We start from the raw sequence: 22,301 nt of genomic DNA, 5'->3' as shown, positions 1-22,301 counted from the left end.
GTACATATATGAAAATATCTAAGTGAATCCTACTATTGTTCCTACCCATGGGGTCCTGATTAGTATAAGATATATCCCATGCTCATACAATTTTATCAAGATCAATTCTACTGTCATTTATAAATAAAAGAACCAATTTAAAAAGGGAATGAATGTGTATGTACTACTTAAAGCAAAATATATCCACAATAGTTATATCAACAATATTCAAATGTGGTATATATATTCTGTATTTAAAAGAATTTATGTTGGTACAATATATATTGAAATAAATTCTTATTACACACAACAAAAATGCTGGCCATAAATTCCATGGACACACACGCAAGCACACACCTACATGTATGTATGTGTGTATATATGTTTTTTTGTGCCAGTGATGGTATGGATAGATGTAACACTTTAGAAAACAATGTTTTTGATTAATAAATGAGACCATCCAAAAAAAAAATAAATTACATTTTCTAATTTTATTTGGTAGAGGGCAGAAACCCAAGAAATATACAACTGCATTTTTATTGGAAGATTTGTAAATATTATTTTTAGTACATAATTTTATAATTATTAATTAAACCCAGAAACATCTGAGACAAAAAGAAGCTAAGAAAAGTGACTAAACTACAAAAGATATAAGTGGAGGATTGTAAATTGTACCTCAAATATCTATTTTTCTTCTATTTATCCGAATAAATAAATTCTATGTACCCTATTACTCCTGACATAAAAGAGAATTTTCTCAAGGGAGAGACTCTCCACTCATACATATCTCCAGAAGTTTACGGGAAACCTAAATGGTTTTCTAGAGTTAATCTTTTTTTTTTTTTTTTTCAGGAAAGAATCTTCTCTGAAATTTTCTCCAGAGTAACTAAATGTAGAATAGCATGAAACCTTAGAAGGCGGATTAATTACTAATTTTCTGATTTTTTAGAGGCAGTGTTTCAGTTTGGGGCTTTAGTCTCATAAAAAGCAATGGAGTTTTATTTTTAGAATTTTTAATGCAAGTTTAACTAACTGATGGCATTAAAATTGGAGGAATATGCTATTGATGAACTAAAGAAATAATTTTGACATATATAAACCAATTAAGCAGATATCAATTATAACACAGGCTAATATCTACCATAAAATTCATTTCTTTCATGGAGTTTGTTGACAGAGCTTAAATATGATTAATTTAATGGGCTCTTTCTCATCTGAGGGTAGTAATCAGAGGTGCATCCTTCCACTTTTCATGGGCCATCAGGTTAAATTCCTGAGTTTAACATTCACGACAGTGAAAAAGTTTATGAGCTCATAATTCACCCCCTTACCTTTTTTTTTTTTTTTTTTTTGGTGTGTGTGTGTGTGTATGTGTGTGTTTTGGTTGAGAAATTTTCTAACACAAAACTAGACCTATTTGAGTAATTATCAGTTGTGAATGAAATGTGGATTCAAGAAATTTAAATAATTCAAACAGAGAAGGATGGAAATTGAAGATCATTTTGCTATTTTTTCCCTAGACTTCACAAAAACTCTGGGAAGGAATGACATGCAGGAGGGTGATTTTTACTTGAGGAGTGTGCCCTCTTAGCATTACATAATAGATAAAGCTGAAAGTATAGAAGAGGCTCTCATCTGAAAAGGCTTTCTTACAACTTCTTATCTGTTTCCCCCCACTATTTAAAGTATAAATACGCTACATTAACTCACAAGTGAACTTTTATTTTAATTCCCTTCTAACTATATAGCTACACCTTATTTTTCAATTAGAGTGGTCTGTTTATCTCCTTTTTAAGTTCTACTTACTCTTATCTAAAACATTACCTTACTTAAACTGCATTACCCCTGCTTGATTAAATTTTCAGTTAGGAATGAAGTGCCATGATGTAGGAGACATTTCTAAGGGAGCCACACTGCAAAGCACATAATTAATTAGGCCTTTGAAGATACGCTCTATCTCCAAAAAGCAAGCATGTGCCAAGCACTGTTCCTGAAATCATGAAAACATTGGCCATTTGCTTAAGTAGAAAATTTACAGAGAGGAGATGTGGTAAAAGAATATCATCTCTGTTTAAAAGCAATTCCCTTTCATTGTGCCATTCAGAAGTGATTTGCCTTTGGTTTATATGCCCAAAAGTTTTATTTTAAATTACTTAAAAGAAATACATTTGCAGAGCTATAAACTTGAAATAGATAAATGATTCCATTGACTAATTCTAGATGGTAAAAGAAATAATCAGACAAGTCAGTCAAATAAAACTCTTTGGATTACCCACAATCACTAATGAATTCTTGAAATTCTGGAGTGGTCATTATACAGGAGCAAACTTGTGGAGTTTCTCATTCAAAGGGTATATGTTACGGAAAAAAAAAACTGTAATATAATATGAGGAGAGTATTAGTGCCACTGCTAAAATACAACAAAAAATGAACACTATGTTGCTTATTAGGGGAAAAAGAGCTCATGTATTTGGAGAGAATCTTGGATTATAAGATTTTTAAAAATAGGGAATGGGGAAGGCTGTCCTGGAAACATCATTATTATCATAAACCATAACATAGAAGCATCAAGAAGTATATGTTTTTAGAAAATACTGAGAATTCTGCAGGTTTTTTTTTGTTTGTTTGTTTGGTTTGGTTTGGTTTGGTTTTGTCAATTGTAAATAAAGCTGCAATTAGTATTTATACTTAGTTTTTTTGTTTGTTTGTTGTTTTTGTTTTGTTTTGTTTTTTAGATATAAGTCTTCCAAACATCTGGGGAAATGCCAAGGGGCCCACTTGCTATATTGTCTGGCAAGACTATGTTTAGTTTTGCAAGAAACTGCCCAAGTGTCTTCCAACATGGTTGAATGAGTTTGAATTCCCAGAAGCAATGAATGGGACTTTCTGAAGCTTCACTTTGCAAGCAATTTGTTGTCAGTGTTGTCAATTTTGGTCATTTCCTTAGACATATAGTACTTTCTCTTTGTTATTTTAATTTAGACTTTCTGATGACCTGTGACATCGAGCATCTTTTGATGTGTTCCTTTACCATCTGTATCTTTGGGTTAGATAACTGCTAAGATTTTTGCCCATTTAAAAAAATCATGTCCTTTTTCTGTTGTTGAGTTTTAGAAATTCTTTTTATATTATAGGCAACAGTTCTTTATAAAAACATGTATATATCAATTTTATTTTTCCTATTCTGTGGCTTGTGCTTTCATTTTCTTAACAGTATCTTTCATGAAGTAGAAATTTTTAATTTTAATGAAGACTAGATATCAATTACTAATGGATCATGTTTTGTCATATGAAAAAAAAATCACCAAACTCATGTCATCTAGATTTTCTCCTAAGTTATCTTCTAGTAGTTTTACCTTTTACATTTATCTCTATGATAAATGTAAATGTATTTTTTTTCTGAAGGGTGCAGGATCTACATCAAGATGACAAACCTCCTTTTTTCCTCCTCCTCCTTCTTCTCTTTATTCTTATTATTTGTGAGTGCAATTCCACTTGGAGGCAACCAAGAGGTTCTTCAATAGGTAAATCAACAAACAAACTAGGTATGTGCAGACAAAGGAACATCATTCATCACTAAATAGAAATTTACTATCAACCATGAAAATGCTTGCATGCAATTTAAATGAATATTGCCAAGTGGAAGAAGCCAGTGTGAAAAGGCTACATATTTTATGATTTGAAAAACATGACATGCTTCAAAAAGCAAAACTTAAAAATAGTAAAAAAAAAAAAAAAAAAGGCCAATGGTTACCAGGCGGTGGGGGAGGGAATGATGAATGAGTGAAGCACAGACGATTTTTAGAACAGTAAAACTACTCTGTATGTAACTGTAACAGTTGACACATGTCATTATACATTTGTCTGAAGTACAGCATCCATGTAAACTATGGTCTTTGGATGATAAAGATGTGTTGGTGTGTATTGACAATTTTTAACACCCCTATCACATTGGTGGGGATTTTTATATTGGAGGAGGCTATATAAACAGGTTAGAGGTTCACAAAAAATCTCAATACATTCTTCTCAATTTTCCTGTGAAATTAAAAATTTCTAAAATATAGAGTCTTTGTCCTTTTTTTTTAATTGGTTGGGAAAGGGAAAAGTAAGTCAAGGCCAAATTATCAAGGGCATTGTAGCCATGTGCTAAGCTAGTAAACCCTTCTAGGTGCAAACTGAACAAACTAACTAATGAAAATAGCTCTGCTAAATGTGGAATAGAACACTGGAAGCTTGGAAGTCCTGTATTTTCTAATAATAACATGCTGGTTTCAACTTATTTCCAGATTTAAAGTTTAGATATGTTTATTTTCTGAGGTTTTTTATATATCACAGTCTTAGAGACCTGTGTTAAAAGAGCTTTCACCAGAAAATGGCTCAACTGAGGGACATTTTGGGCCTGGATACATAAATATATACTTTCTCTTTCTGTTTTAACAGCAGCAGAATTTTTTAAACCAAATCTCATATTTTCTTGAATCTGCCAGAAACAGATGTCTTTAAATAAACTCTAAGGAAAAATCATTGTTGCTGAGGAGGGGTAAATGCTTCCTCACAGACATTTTGTCATTACCAACTTTTCAAAGTATGCTGCGAGTGACTCTTATGCATATGGTCCGGTTCCAGAAAACACCTGACACATACATTTTCTTCTTAATTATAACTGATAATACATTGTTTGTGACTGTTCAGGGCCATTAATTACCTCTGTCAATGAAGTGATCTCTTGAAGATATTAGTGTCTTTTGCCTATTCTTTAATTCAAAAATTTTAATCTTTAATGTTTGTGACAGACAAAGCATTACTGCACAGCTGCTAACCACACTAGCCTCAGAAACAAATTGGGTTGTGAGATTAAACACCAGGAGATAGTTTGGGTTTTTCAAATTTGCATGGCTAATGTAAACAGCCCCAGGATCTCATCAGTGAAAGTTGGAGGGGAACTAGTGGGTGGGCTTTCTTCATCCTGCTGGGAAAAGCAGTGGTTAGCCCTTGAGGAAGTAATACAAAACAAAACAGAAAAGCTGCCTTATAAAAACATAACATGAACAAAGATGACATGTTTAAGACTTAGTTTATTATTTGATCCATGAATATCAAGCAATATAAAAATTACCTGTGTGATAATCACCTTATTATTTTAAATCACAACCTCTGTGATTATAGCTGAGGATTTTTCAAATTTCAAAACGAAAAATTGTTATTTTCTTAACTGACATAAAGTTATATTTACATTTAATTACTTTCCTTCTGAAGGCTTTGTATCTTTTTCAAGAAATATACTTTTATGGAAGAAACAAAATGAGCAATCTAGTTTCTATTCCCTGACATGAAAACAGACAGTTAGTTCTTGATATCTTTTTTATATATATAACATAACTATATCCACTCTTTCCTTTCCATTTTTTGCATTTACCACCTGGAGCTTAATATGTATGATCTTACATTTGTGTTTTCACAATAGCTGTAAAAATGACCTCCTTGCCTTTGGATCACCCTATGCTAACTAATCAATGAAGACCATGTCCTTGAAGACTTCTATAGCATCATGTTCCTATGCCCAAAATAGCTCCCAGCACAAGAAATATATTTATTCTTTTATTATTTTTGAGTAGGTGATTAGATGTTGCTACTTCAATTAAAACCATATTCAGCAAAAATCTAAGATGATATTTGGTGTTTCATATTCTCATTTTATTCTAATGGAAAGTCTCTCTGAAATAATTTAAACTAGTATCTTTATTTAAATATTATCAGTGAGAAGTCAGGGATAAAAGTTTACTTATTAATTTTATATAGTATATCAAGTGATATACAATGTCCTGATAAAACAAATGAGAATGTTATAATTCCAACTTAATGATGCTGAGTGATGATAATGTGGAGAAAGAACATAAATGTATTGGCTAGATTGCAGTTTCTAAGTGTGCTCCCCTAAGTAGCAGCAGCAGTGGCAAAAGGGCCTTCCTAGAAATACATACTCTTGACCCTTTCTCTAGAACTGCTGAATCAGACTAAAAGAAGGAGGCCAGCATCTGTTTTGTTTTGTTTGTAAGCTGTGTAGGCAATTCTGATATATGTTAAGTTTGAGAGATTCTGCTATATGGCAATATCTAAATGATATTTTAACTTATTTACTAACATAAATGTTAAGATTAACAGATAGATACAAACAACTTCAAGATGTCCCCACCAGGGAGATTAAAAAATATGACTCCATCTCAGTCACAGTCTGGAAATTTTCATCTCTGACTAGGAAGACAAGTAAGACCCAAAAGATCAAATTGTAATCATTCTTCCTTTAAATTCCTCTGCCCAGTATTTTTGTTATTGTTGTTGTTTTTTGTTTGTTGTTTTTATGCTGGGGATTGAACCCAGGGGATACTTTTACCACTGGGTTTCACTAAATTGCTGATGCTGGCTTCAAACTTGGAATCCTGTTGCCTCAGACTTCTGAGTTGCTAGAATAGCAGGTGTGTACCGCTTCACTTGGCTGTTTAGTTGTTTGTTAAACTTCAGAAAATAGATAAATTCAAACAAGATGAAAGTAAGAAGAGTAGTATTTTCATTGCTCATATCACGCATAAATTCTTCATTTATCACATTTTGGAAAAATTCGTTTCACCTTTACCCTTCCATCAATTCTTTCTGCCCTATTCATTGGATCATTGTGAAGCAAACCATGAAAACATTTAAAAGATATAAACTATCTTAAGATTAATCATGAATGGTTTCAGAACATGCTACCCCAAATAAGGCATCTAGACATTTGAAAACAAAGCAGGCCTCTCTGAAGCAGATCACAAAGGAATTCTCTGACCTTCCAATGAAGCAGGTTTCCTCCTTGGAGAGATATCATCCTTATACCCAGAGTGAGGGAACTTTCTTATCTTCTAAGAAACACAGGCATAGAAAAGAGTCTGAGAGAACAAGCTTGCCAAGTTTCCTCACTTTGTTACCATTAGATCATACCTGCCTCAGCCAATCACACCTCTGCACAACAGTTCATCTCTTCATCAAACCCCAGCATAACAATGTACAACTGTTCCCTGTTTCTTTGGCTTTTCATTTCTGAAGGCTCTCTGGTCATGAAAAAGTGATATGAATTAAGTTTGTGTGTTTTTCTCTTGCTAATTTTATTATAATTTTTATTATAAGGCACTAACTTAGCAATATGTAAGGAAGGAATTCTCTCCTAAAATAACTAGAACAAATTATTATATATAGTATATAAATTTCTAGTATAATATACATTTTTTTTCTCTGAGTAGCAGGAGAATATATGAAAATTCTGCTCTAGTCTTACACACATGTTTTCTTTCTTAGTTTTAGAATTCCTCTAAGTGACTTCTCTGTTTCTGTGTCCTCAGCTGACTGTGTCACAGATCTACTGTGGCTTGGGGCAATTGTCTCTTGGCTTTTGCTTTTGTCATAAAGAGCACTCATTTTATGTGGGTAGCAGATATTGATTGCATTGTTACGGAGACTTTCATTTTCTTCAAGATTGCTTTCACAATCTCTGTGGCTGTTTATTTATATTTATGCTCTTCATTGTATATGACTCATTAAGTGCTAGGCACTGTTCCAAGCTCTCACAATGTAGGAACTTAGTTATTTCTCACCATAAGTAATTACCATTATTACAGTAAGTGATAGAGTAACATACTTATTCCCCAAAACCCTTTGATGTAGATTTTATTGTTAATAATTGATTTATTTTGGGGAGAGGTATATGTTGAAGCATACTGAAGTTACACAATTTACCCAAGGCCACACAGAAGTAGAGCTAGACTATGTCACATTTTTAAAGTCTCATTCCTGGCAGTGACACAACAATGTTGTTACAGTTAACCATAGCATTTGTGTTGGCACGTGTGCTCAAGCAGCATTTATTTATTGCCATGTAAAAACTTCTCAATGGACTTTTAATGTCCTCTGAAAAGCTCATGCTATAGACCATGCAGGGATTTTTCAGAGGTAAAATGACTAGATTATGAGAGCTGTAACCATAGCAGAGAATTAATCCACTGGATGAAGTAAGGATTTGAATGGTAACTGTAGTTAGGTGGTGTGTGACAGGAGAAAGTAGGTTATTCCAGGCATGACCTGGACTCTATCTGTCCAAGGATATTTTTCTCTCTTCTTGCTGCCTGAGCTCAAAGCTTTCCTCCACCATGACCTTCCACCATGATATTCTGCCTCACCTCAGGCCCAGACCAGTGGAGTTGGCTAACCATGGACTGAGACCACTGAAACTGACTTCAAAATAAATTTTTCCTCCTCCAAGTTGTTCTTGTCAGGTAGTTCTGGTCATACCAACAAAAGCTGATTAATACAGTATGCATCATTATCATCTATTAAACTCATGGAAACATACATTTTGATTCAGTTTAGCTCCACATTCTGCCACTGGTATCCATGGTCACTACAAGTTTGGTATTGTAAAACTACCTCAACTTCCATTATGCTACAATTTCAGCATCAGTTTTTATTTTGATCTCTTTGCTAGTTTTAAATTCCATTTTGAGGACCTCTTATTTGTGGCTCCATTATTTGAGAGTCATCATTTTGTTTTTTGAATTTAATCATTTTCCATATAGTCCTGTATTCAAGAATGTAACAAGTTGTTGAGCTGAGAATTGGATGTAATTCTTAGCTAGAGAAAGTGTTACTTGTCAGTTGGCTTTTGATCTGGGTCTTACAGGACTTTTATTAAGTTTTCAAGGTAAAGTTTTGAAAAAAAAGTGTATAGGTAAACACACTATAGGTAAAGTCATATAGGCAAATGGTATCTTGGTAAATATAGAAAGTTATGGTAGTTTTTGGACACCAAACTAGATTTTGGACAGCAGTGGGGAAAAAGTCCTGGACTAAATGACTTCAAATCAGAGTAGGATCTAGACCAGTGGTATTTACATTTCCTATATTAATACTTACTTATTTGTGTATTTATTCCTGGGTCTTTCTTTTCTTTCCTTTATTTTCTTTTTCTTTTCGTTCTCTTTCTAGATAGCAAATCTCTCCCATCACCTTGTCTAGAGAAGCAGTGAAGTACAGTTAAAAGCATTGGGCTCAAAATTGTGATAGATTTGATTGTACTATTTGCATTTAGGTCACTGAGAACTGTGACTTTGGGTAATTTTTAACTTTGCATTATGAGGAAATTCATGTCACCTCACATTAATAAATCCCAGTGTTTTCATCCCTAGTGCCTGAAACAACTTTAATTTTGACAAATCTGGGCAAATAAAGGGAACAAACACAAACAAGTACATAGCACAAATTATGAGGTGAGTTTTGTACAGTTTCTGCTTCTTACTTAATATAATTTTAGTTTATATTTTAGCCTATTGCTAGTATAAAAGATTATTATGAAAACACAATAACATTTTTAATACAATATAAACAGACTCGTATAACACAATAAATAACAAAATCTTCATATTATTTTGTAGAGTCTAAGACAGTTCTAATATGCATCTATTTCCTACATACAATTAGCATAAATTTTCTACATTTTCTATTGAAGAAAGGAATGTGGGTAGCTTGCAATGCAAAGTTTTTAGCACAAGCTATGTCAAAATTATCTGGTACCCTAAGTGGTAGCAGGTAACAGTGGTCTTAGAAACCCTATTACAAAACGCACTTTAAAAATGAGCACCCATTCAAAGTACATGTATGAATGCAGGAATTGGTATGAAGATACTATGTATACAACAAGATATATGAAAAATTGTGCTCTGTACATGTAATAAGAATTGTAGTGCATTCTGCTGTCATATATAAATTTTTAAAATACATTAAAAACACATAAAAATGAGCACCCATATACTGTCCTTGAAAGAAAAGTATTAATAGCATTTCAACAGAAGGAACTGGAAAAAGATAAAGATTTTAGCAAGTGTTACACTCCTTAAAATGTGTATCACATAATAGGAGATGAGACCACAGCAGGAGCAAGAAGTATCAAACCCATCTAAGCTAATTATAATGACACACTTAATATAATGCTTTACACTTATTGACTGCAATCTTATATTTTGTGCTTTTGTTGAATTTTTAATTTGATTACCTTTTGTTCTCTCTTGGGTAAAATCTCATTGAAGGTATGAAGTGGTAGAATTCCTTTTTCATCTTATTTGACAGATAACAATTTATTAATTAATGAAACAAGCTTTCAAGGCAAGACAGTTATATCAATTGAAATGTTTGTTCATAATGTGATGAATAGCTGAAATAGCTAAATTATTTATCTAAGAGCATTTATGCATACTTAATACATACATCACTAATATATGCCAGGTTATGGCATAATACCCACTTTAAAAAAGTGACACATTATTTTCATTAATATTTTAATTTTCTACATAATGATGTAGTATTTAGAGTCAACTTAAAATTAATTTAAATGTATCTCACTTAGACTCTTCTGACTTTTATTGGCATGTAATATTTGAGAGCACAACATAGCAAGTTATGATATGCTACAAAGAGGATTGTAAAATATATCTTGAAGGAGCAGTTTATATTGGAAGATGCTAAACCATATACCACAAGTCTGTGCATACTTACACAATTAAAAACAATTTCCTTATAGTGTAGTCTTAAATTGGTAATATTTTTAAATAATTTATATTGTCATAAGCAAATTATGTGTCTGAATATTTTAGTTTCTTATTTATCTATTTTATTAAAAAATTAATGCTATATTTAAGAGAAAATATAACATCAAAAAATCAATATGAGTTTATCTCAAAGTTCATTCAACAGGTTCATTGGCCAATAGTATTTGTAAGGTTAAAACAATTTAAATAAGAACAATAAAAAAAATTTAATTTCAATGTTATAGTTTATATTTATGTGTTTTTGTGAATTACTATGGAATGAAGTCAATAATAAAATGTGACTTGGACTATAATTTTTACAAATCAATTTGGTCTTTCTATTGTTAATATTAAAAAAAAGGTAGCTATATTTTTTTGATAGAAATACTTTCAGTTCAGCAACCAGCATTGAAACCTAATGAGAATACTTTTATCAAGGCACTGAAGAACTGATCTGTGCCTTAACCCTTGTTTTTTCCTGCCTTCTAGCACTCATAAGTGTGAGGATGTCTATTTAAACTAATCTTTGTTGAGGATCTGATTTATACATTTACAGATACCCTTTAAACATTTGTTTTAATATGTTTTGATTTTTCAAAGGCTATTAATAAAACTCACAGAATTGAAGAAGATTTTAAGTAAATACCTACTCTCTGAGTTTGCAGATATAATGGATATTCTTTATCCTTATTAGAAATATCAAAATTTATTAAGATGAAGTAATCTACAAATAAAAGCCTCAAATAAAATACTTGTAAAACACAAGTATTCACAAAATACTAATCATTGTACTCTACATCTTTATGTATAGTGAGGAATTCCTTAAATTTCTGAAAATCTGCCTTAGCTTGAAGCAGTGGTGGAGCCTTGTGTATTTTACTTTCTAGGTGATATAACTTGCTACCATCAGCTTTGGATAACAAAATACACATTACTGAAAAGAGTAATGGACCTATATAAAATTTATTTTGAAAATTTTTTATCATTTTGAGGGATCCTCAGAAGATGGTGGAAAAGAGAAGTTGCTTCCTTGGTGGCTCCCTGGCATGAAAACAAGAAAAGTAGATAGGCAGCTTTTCAACAAGGTGGGTTAATTAACAAGAATTAGGGAAAACTTAACTGGAATTTAATACTGGACAATCAAAACAGATTGGAGACTCAGGAGATTGAATAAAATAAAATAAGTAAAAATTTTGCAGCCCTAGAGCTGTGGAAGCAGCTACAGACATTAGCTAAAATGCTCCCTCAGTGAACACAGTAAAGTAATAAAGGAATTGAAGGAAGCCCCATTCTTGGGAAGACTGAAACTTGGGGGGCTGAGAATTTAGAGATCAGCCTGAATAAACAGTAAGGTGCACTGCATAATATACTTGTATGGGGAAAAATGTCACCATCTCTCCTGGTAGCATACAGAAGACAACAGAAGGAAACATTTTGTAGCTGCACCATGTGTGCTGGTAGCTGGAGGAGCTAAGTAAAACAAGCAGACCTACTGGCAGACCTAAGTAAAACAAGCCAGGCAAACATATGCTGCATAACAGAAAGTGTGCCTAAGTGACCAAGAGAAAATCAAGCATGCAAAGAGGTTTATACAGGGGAATACTGGTTATGGAATTCCACCTGGCTTCCCTCCTCCCCTTCCAATCCAGCTGCATTTAGGACCAGCTTGGGAGAGAAGGGTCTGGCCAGGAATTTGAAAAGGCATGGGATGAAAAGATTGAATTTGGAGACTGGATCAATCCAGGAATCATCAGGTCTTCAGGTGATATAATGTGCTACTATCAGGCTTCTGCACCACATGAGTGAAATCCAAAGGAGATTCCTTGGGTGCAGTCTTCCAGTGCAGATGGGAAATTGCTAGACCCTGCAGGTGAACTGACTTAAATCTCCAGACCAGTTAATGTTCAGCAAAGAGCCTGGAGCCTATCTAAGCTTAAACCCACCACCAGGAGTTCCATCTCCAAGATTAACCCTCTAACCCTAGCAGCCCCATTCACTCTGAGGGTAGAGTAAGCATCAAACTCCCAACAAGCCTACCTTACTGCTGTGAAGGGAAGCTGAGAAACTTTTGAATTCAACAGAAACAATTGATCAATTTTTTCATTGAGATTTCTCTCTCTCTCTCTCTCTCTCTCTCTCTCTCTCTCTTTCTCTCACTTTTAGATGATTTTTTTATCAGGGATGATGATCAGTGTCTCATTGGGGGGTTCATCTTTTGGCCCAAGAGAATCTAAGCCACCCTAAAAGTTAAATTTCAAATAATCAGTGAATAACAAAACACAAATATTCAGAAATATATTTACAAAATGCTAAACCCTTATAGATCTAGTCCACATGGGCTCTGGAACTAGATAAAGAAAAGATGGCTTCAGTGATTTATTTGCAGTGGGAAGGGGTACATCAAAGGCAGGGATAAGGTTTCAAAGGCAGAGTCTTGCTTCCTGATATCTTGCAGTAACACATTGATTAACATCTTGGCAGGTCAAACCCATCCAGGTGCTATGTGGGCCATGGCACATAAGGATAAAAATTCATACTGTCCCTGGACAATTGACCAGAGAAAATGACAGAATAAGGAGATAATTTTAAAAGCTACAAGAGAAAGGAAGCAGATCACATTTAGGGGTAAGCCAATCAGGATAACAGCTGATCTTTCAACACAGACTCTGAAAGCTAGAAGATCCTGGAATAACATATTTCAAACACTGAAAGAAAATGGATTCCAACCAAGAATTGTGTTTCCAGCGAAATTAAGCTTCAGGATGGAAGATGAAATTAAAACCTTCCAGGATAAACAAAAGTTAAAAGAATTTGCAGCTAGAAAACCATCTCTTCAAAACATCCTTGGCAAAACATTACAGGAAGAGGAAATGGAAAATAACAATGAAAACCAACAGTGGGAGGTAGGACAGTAAAGGGGGGGGGGAATAATCAAAGAGGAAAACAAACCATGTTTAGTAACAGAAATAAACAAATATGGCTGGAAGAACAACCCATATCTCAATAATAACCCTAAATGTTAATGGCTTAAACTCACCAATCAAGAGACACGGGCTAGTAGAATGGATCACAAAACAAGACCCAACAATATGCTGCCTACAGGAGATGCATTTGATAGGAAAAGACATACATAGGCTGAAGGTGAAAGGTTGGGAAAAATCATATCACTCATATGGATTTCGGAAACAAGCAGGAGTGTCCATACTCATATCAAATAAAATAGATTTCAAGCCAAAGTTAATCAAAAGGGATAAAGAGGGACACTACATACTGCTTAAGGGAACCATACACCAACAAGACATAACAATCATAAATATATATGCCCCAAACAATGGTGCAGCTATGTTCATCAAACAAACTCTTCTCAAGTTCAAGAGTCTAATAGACCACAATACAATAATCATGGGAGACTTCAACACACCTCTCTCGCCACTGGACAGATCTTCCAAACAAAAATTGAATAAGGAAACTATAGAACTCAATAACACAATTAATAACCTAGACTTAATTGACATATATAGAATATACCACCCAACATCAAGCAGTTACATTTTTTTCTCAGCAGCACATGGATCCTTCTCAAAAATAGATCATATATTATGTCACAGGGAAACTCTTAGACAATATAAAGGAGTAGAGATAATACCATGCATCCTATCTGATCATAATGGAATGGAACTGAAAATCAACGATAAAAGAAGGAAGGAAAAAGAATACATCACTTGGAGAATGAGCAATAGGTTACTGAATGATCAATGGGTTATAGAAGACATCAAGGAGGAAATTAAAAAGTTCTTAGAGATTAATGAAAACACAGACACAACATATCGGAATCTATGGGACACAATGAAAGCAGTTCTAAGAGGAAAATTCATTGCTTGGAGTTCATTCCTTAAAAAAAGAAAAAACCAAAAAATAAATGATCTCATACTTGATCTCAAAATCCTAGAAAAAGAAGAGCAAATCAACAGCAAGAGAAGTAGAAGGCAAGAAATAATTAAAATCAGAGCTGAAATTAATGAAATCGAAACAAAAGAAACAATTGAAAAAATTGACAAAACTAAAAGTTGGTTCTTTGAAAAAATAAACAAAATCGACAGACCCTTAGCCATGCTAGCGAAGAGAAGAAGAGAGAGAACTCAAATTACTAGCATACAGGATGAAAAAGGCAATATCACAACAGACACTTCAGAAATACAGAAGATAATCAAAAATTATTTTGAATCCTTATACTCCAATAAATTAGAAGATAGTGAAGGCATTGATAAATTTCTTAAGTCATATGATCTGCCCAGATTGAGTCAGGAGGATATAGACAACCTAAACAGACCAATATCAATTGAGGAAATAGAAGAAACCATCAAAAGACTACCAAGTAAGAAAAGCCCAGGACCTGATGGGTATACAGCAGAGTTTTACAAAACCTTTAAAGAGGAACTAATACCAATACTTTTCAAGCTACTTCAGGAAATAGAAAAAGAGGGAGAACTTCCAAATTCATTCTATGAGGCCAACATCATCCTGATACCTAAACCAGACAAAGACACTTCAAAGAAAGAAAACTACAGACCAATATCTCTAATGAACCTAGATGCAAAAATCCTCAATAAAATTCTGGCGAATCGGATACAAAAACATATCAAAAAAATTGTGCACCATGATCAAGTAGGATTCATCCCTGGGATGCAAGGCTGGTTCAATATACGGAAATCAATAAATGTTATTCACCACATCAATAGACTTAAAAATAAGAACCATATGATCATCTCGATAGATGCGGAAAAAGCATTCGACAAAGTACAGCATCCCTTTATGTTCAAAACTCTAGAAAAACTAGGGATAACAGGAACATACCTCAATATTGTAAAAGCAATCTATGCTAAGCCTCAGGCTAGCATCATTCTGAATGGAGAAAAATTGAAGGCATTCCCTCTAAAATCTGGAACAAGACAGGGATGCCCTCTCTCACCACTTCTGTTCAACATAGTTCTCGAAACACTGGCCAGAGCAATTAGACAGACGAAAGAAATTAAAGGCACCAAAATAGGAAAAGAAGAACTTAAATTATCACTATTTGCAGATGACATGATTCTATACCTAGCAGACCCAAAAGGGTCTACAAAGAATTTATTAGAGCTAATAAATGAATTCAGCAAAGTGGCAGGATATAAAATCAACACGCATAAATCAAAGGCATTCCTGTATATCAGCGACAAATCCTCTGAAATGGAAATGAGGATAACCACTCCATTCACAATATCTTCAAAAAAAATAAAATACTTGGGAATCAACCTAACAAAAGAGGTGAAAGACTTATACAATGAAAACTACAGAACCCTAAAGAGAGAAATAGAAGAAGATCTTAGAAGATGGAAAAATATACCGTGTTCATGGATAGGCAGAACTAACATCATCAAAATGGCGATATTACCAAAAGTTCTCTATAGGTTTAATGCAATGCCAATCAAAATCCCAACGGCATTTCTTGTAGAAATAGAGAAAGCAATCATGAAATTCATATGGAAAAATAAACGACCCAGAATAGCAAAAACAATGCTAAGCAGGAAGTGTGAATAAGGCGGTATAGCGATACCAGACTTCAAACTATACTGCAGAGCAATTGTAACAAAAACAGCATAGTACTGGTACCAAAACAGGCGGGTGGACCAATGGTACAGAATAGAGGACACAGAAACCAATCCACAAAACTACAACTACCTTATATTTGATAAAGAGGCTAAAAGCATGCAATGGAGGAAGGATAGCATCTTCAACAAATGGTGCTGGGAAAACTGGAAATCCATATGCAACAAAATGAAACTGAATCCCTTTCTCTCGCCATGCACAAAAGTTAATTCAAAATGGATCAAGGAGCTTGATATCAAATCAGAGACACGCCGTCTGATAGAAGAAAAAGTTGGCTACGATCTACATACTGTGGGGTCGGGCTCCAAATTCCTCAATAGGACACCCATAGCACAAAAGTTAATAACTAGAATCAACAAATGGGACTTACTCAAACTAAAAACTTTTTTTCTCAGCAAAAGAAACAATAAGAGAGGTAAATAGAGATCCTACATCCTGGGAACAAATATTTACTCCTCACACTTCAGATAGAGCCCTAATATCCAGAGTATACAAAGAACTCAAAAAATTAGACAATAAGAGAACAAACAACCCAATCAACAAATGGGCCAAGGACCTGAACAGACACTTCTCAGAGGAGGACATACAATCAATCAACAAGTACATGAAAAAATGCTCACCATCTCTAGCAGTCAGAGAAATGCAAATCAAAACCACCCTAAGATACCATCTCACTCCAGTTAGATTGGCAGCCATTATGAAGTCAAACAACAACAAGTGCTGGCGAGGATGTGGGGAAAAGGGTACACTTGTACATTGCTGGTGGGACTGCAAATTGGTGCAGCCAATTTGGAAAGCAGTATGGAGATTTCTTGGAAAGCTGGGAATGGAGCCACCATTTGACCCAGCTATTCCCCTTCTAGGTCTATTCCCTAAAGACCTAAAAAGAGCATGCTACAGGGACACTGCTACATCGATGTTCATAGCAGCACAATTCACAATAGCAAGACTGTGGAACCAACCTAGATGCCCTTCAATAGATGAATGGATAAAAAAAAATGTGGCATTTATACACAATGGAGTATTACTCTGCATTAAAAAATGACAAAACCATAGAATTTGCAGGGAAATGGATGGCATTAGAGCAGATTATGCTAAGTGAAGCTAGCCAATCCCTAAAAAACAAATGCCAAATGTCTTCTTTGATATAAGGAGAGTAACTAAGAACAGAGTAGGGTCAAAGAGCATGAGAAGAAGATTAACATTAAACAGGGATGAGAGGTGGGAGGGAAAGGGAGAGAGAAGGGAAATTGCATGGAAATGGAAGGAGACCCTCAGAGTTATACAAAAGTACATACAAGAGGAAGTGAGGGGAAAGGGAAAAATAATACAAGGGGGACAAATGAATGTCAGTAGAGGGGGCAGAGAGAGAAGAGGCGAGGGGAGGGGAGGGGAGGGGGGATAGTAGAGGATAGGAAAGGCAGCAGAACACAACAGACACTAGTATGGCAATATGTAAATCAATGGATGTGTAACTGATGTGATTCTGCAATCTGTATATGGGGTAAAAATGGGAGCTCATAACCCACTTGAATCAAAGTGTGAAATATGATATATCAAGAATTATGTAATGTTTTGAACAGCCAACAATAAAAAATTAAAAAAAAAAAAGAAAGACTGGAAATGGAAACACCATTTGACCTAGCCATCCCACTCCTTGGTTTATACAGCATACTAAAGGGACAGAGCTACATCAATGTTTATAGCAGCACAATTCATAATAGCTAAATTGTGGAACCAACCTAGATACCCTTCAGTAGATAAATGAATAAAGAAAATATGGTGTATATATATATATATATATATATATATATATATATATATATATACACACACACACACACACACACATAATGGAATATTACTCAGCATTAAAAGAGAATAAAATCATGGCATTTGCAGGTAAATGAATAGAGTTGGAGAATATAATGCTAAGTGAAGTTAGCTAATCCCCAAAAACCAAAGGCCAAATGTTTTCTCTGATATAAGGATGCTGATTCATAATGGGATGGGGGGACAGCATGGGAGTAATAGATGAACTTTAGATCAGGCAAAGGGGAGGGAGTGGAAGGGAGGGGACCTGGGGGTAGAAAAGAAGGTGGAATGAGACAGGCTTCATTACCCTAAGTACATGTAGGAAAACACAAATTGTGTGACTCTACTTTGTATACAACCAGAGACATGAAAAATTGTGCTGTATTTGTGTAATATGTATTGAATTGCATTTTGCTGTCATATATAACAAATTATAATAAATAAAATTTTAAAAAAAGAAAAAAAAAGTCAATATAGGAAGCACAGAAGAATTTAGGCTTGTATTTTATAATAGGAATTCAGTGTTTTAAAATTTTTCACATGAAATTCAAATACTGATCAGATAACATTCCACTTCCTTCCCACTGGTTGCTTTGTTGTCAGTACTCCTGAAGTTCAGTTATCAAAAAGAACACTTCTCTTTTCCTGATTATCACATCATAGTCACTAGGAGCTGACATAGTAGGGCTGGTTATCCATTTGAAGAGCTTGCCCCCAGCTGGGTTCTTTGCAATTTAATTGTAAAGGTAGGGAAGCAATTAGAAAATAGTTGTTCCAACACCAGAGAGATATTCTGGAGCCAGCTGTGCTGTCGAAAAACATTTCCCATGCACAGCAATTAAAAAACGATTGGGAGCCTATTTCCAGTAAGTCACTGAAGAGACACTTTAAAGGTGGGTAGAATGTGGCTTAACTGTGTCACAGGGAAGCTACAGCTGCAGGATGTGGAAATCAAAGAGGAAAAATCAGTATAAAACTCAAAATCTCAGAAAGTTTTAACAAATGACCAAAAAAAAATTGTATATCATTCATAAAAAAAGCACATCCATGTTACTTCTAGGTAACAATACCCACAATTTATCTGGGTTTATTGATTCATTGCTTGTGTTGAGAAAACAAAACCAATGTTACTTTGTGTCTTATTTATTTATCTATTTTGCACCAGGGATTGAACCCAGAGATGCTTAAGGAGAAAACCACATCCCCACCCCTATTATTTTGTATTTCAAAACAGGACCTCACTAAGTTGCTGAGGCTGGCCTCGAACTCAAAATCCTCCTGCCTCAGCCTCCTCAGCTGCTGGGATTACAGGTGTAAGACACCACACAGGGCTACTTTGTTACTTATTTACATATCCCCATCCCCTGATGAACTTTTCAATTCACTTGATAATATTTATGTCCTTCCAAATCATAGTGTGATTGAATAATTGATGAGGAAAGAACAGTGAATTCTGGTGCTTTGAATGTTATTAGAGGTTTGCAATTTTCTATATACCACATCTATTACAAATGAATGCAGTTCTTATACTAATGATGTTGAATCATACTAATTTTGTAGGGCATTGTTCTAAATAAGTAGAAAATCTACAACATAGGTAAACTTTTAAAGATAAGAGTTTATTTATTTTAAATATTAATACTAAATATAAATATTAAATCCTTTATAGAAGCATGAAGGAGATGCAAAATTTTAGTTTGGGTTGTGTTCCTGAAACAAAGGACTTCAAAATTTAAGTCATGTTAGATAATAGGCATTTATTTTCCCTCATGTAACAATTGGTGTTCATGATTGTCAGACAGCTTCTATCAGTGGGCTTTTTCAGGGTCACAGATTCTTGCCACAGGTTTTCTATTCCTTGAGACTTGAAAGTCTTATAGTGGGAGAAAGAAGAAAGATAAAATGAAGATACATATTTCATAAAGGCATCATGACTACTCACAAACTCCTGTGAAAACTTGTCATAGGACTTAGTTAAAGGTAATGTGCAGCGTTGGTGTTAGAAAGTGTCCCTGGTTGGTGCTGGACTCCCACTTAGAACTCCACACTACGGAGGGTAGAGCATAAATATGGGTGGACCACCAAGCTCCAAAAATCTTTATTCTTGCCAGTTCACCCTGGTAGTAAAGCAAATAGACTGAATAAGAAATATATGATCATAAACTTCTGAGATATGGGAGACTGAGCAACATGATTTCTGTAATAGTCCCAGTTTTAGATCATTTTATGATAAATTATATGACAAGTGAAACCAAAAATTAACTTTTATTTTTTATTTTAAATATCTCCTTGACAAGTTCCCACCAAAAAGGGGGGGGGGGGTAACAGCAAACACCAAACACATTAAACTGCAAGTAACATGATGAGTTAGAAAGTTATTGACTCATAAAATCTGTTCTAGCACCAATTTTGCAATCTAAGAGTGCTAAGAGCCCAATCTAAGAGCCCAATCTAAAATTGGGCTCGTCGCTATGTATTTCTTCCTGTACTGTTATATCTAATATATGCAAAGGGTTTAAATTGTTCAAATATCCACACATTGACACCTTTTTGAGAGTTTTTATTTTAGAATTTAGGAAAATGATTTTTATAGATATAAAAGTGTCACTGAGCCTTTCATTGTAAAAGATCCCGCAAGATTCATACACGATAAACCTAGGGTTTATTATTTATTATGTGTCATTGTTTCAAATGTTTTATTTATATTTATTTATATTTACCTATACTTCTCACGAACCCTATCATGTATTTATACACATATTTATGTTTGATGTATGCATTTCTTTTCTTTTCTTTTCCTTTTTTATTTTTTTGAAGAATTGCCTCAGGATCTTTGATTTATTTATTTGCATGCTGAGAATGGAACCCAGGGCCTCATACATGCTAAGCAAACACTCTACCACTGAGCTGCATTCCCAGACTGATGTATATGCATCTTGATATGCACATTCATACATATCTAATCTATGCTGAGAGTTTAGGTACTGTATTCTATTCCCTGAAAAAAGAAAATAGATAAATTGTGACTATGTTCTAACATGTCAAGATAATTTTAGTCACATGAAATATCTTTAGAAACAAAAATCACATGACAATTTGCCAAATATAAAATCATAATGACAGCAGACCAATAATGTTGCCTTCAGAACAGAACATAAATTTATTTTATGTAGAATAGGTAGTTAGAAAAAAAAATGAAGGCAGGGTAAATTTTATGACAAAATTAAAATATAGCAAAAATATATATAAAACAAATTTTACAAATTGTCAGTCAGAATGGATTAGATGCAAGCAATGTGATAACTAGAGTATCTAAAACTATGGAGACATACCTTGGGTAAAAATAGTATATGTCCATTCAACTCTAAGTTATAGACATAGATTTTGACATAGGTCAAATTTATTTTCCCATAGTCTGTAAAAAAAACTGTATCTATATAAATGTCAAAATGATATCAAATTTAATTTTAGGGATTTATTAGAAATATTTTTCTTTCATGCATTATGAAATTCTTTCATTTAGTACTTATTCAAATATACTCCCAAAACATAATAAATGTTCAAGTCCTTGAGTGTGCAAAACTATAATAAAGTAAGTCCCAAAGTTTAGTTATGAGAAAAATATCTCTAATGCATAGTAAAAAGTAAAAAACTGGCATAGGTAGCTGTGAGATATATTTTTATCTGAAACGAAAGATGTTTTGCTGTTGTTTTATTTTTATTTCACTGTAGGAATGAGAGGAAGATATTTGGAAAGATAGGTCTTTTGTCCTGGGTCTTGATGATACTACCTAGGTAAGTGAGAAGGGTTTTCTACCAAGAGAAGTTCTGACTCATAAAGTGACAGATTTCCTGGGAAACATGAGGCATTCTGTTCTGTGCTTATTGAGTTCGAAGTAACAGTGGAGAATCCAGGAGATGATGCAATCGAGTAATTGGAATTAAGAACTGAAAGAACATACAAGAGGAAATGAGGGGAGAGGGAAAAATAATACAAGGGGGAGAAATGAAGGTCAGTAGAGGGGGTAGAGAGAGAAGAGGGGTGGGGAGGGGAGGGGAGGGGGGATAGTAGAGGATAGGAAATGTAGCAGAATACAACAGACACTAGTATGGCAATATGTAAATCAATGGATGTGTAATTGATGTGATTCTGCAATCTGTATATGGGCTAAAAATGGGAGTTCATAACCCACTTGAAGAAAAGTGTGAAAGATGATATATCAAGAACTATGTAATGTTTTGAACAACCAACAATAA

Source organism: Marmota flaviventris, chromosome 4 (genome assembly GCF_047511675.1).
Source record: "Marmota flaviventris isolate mMarFla1 chromosome 4, mMarFla1.hap1, whole genome shotgun sequence".
NCBI lineage: Eukaryota > Metazoa > Chordata > Mammalia > Rodentia > Sciuridae > Marmota > Marmota flaviventris.
This window is presented reverse-complemented; position numbering follows the sequence as displayed.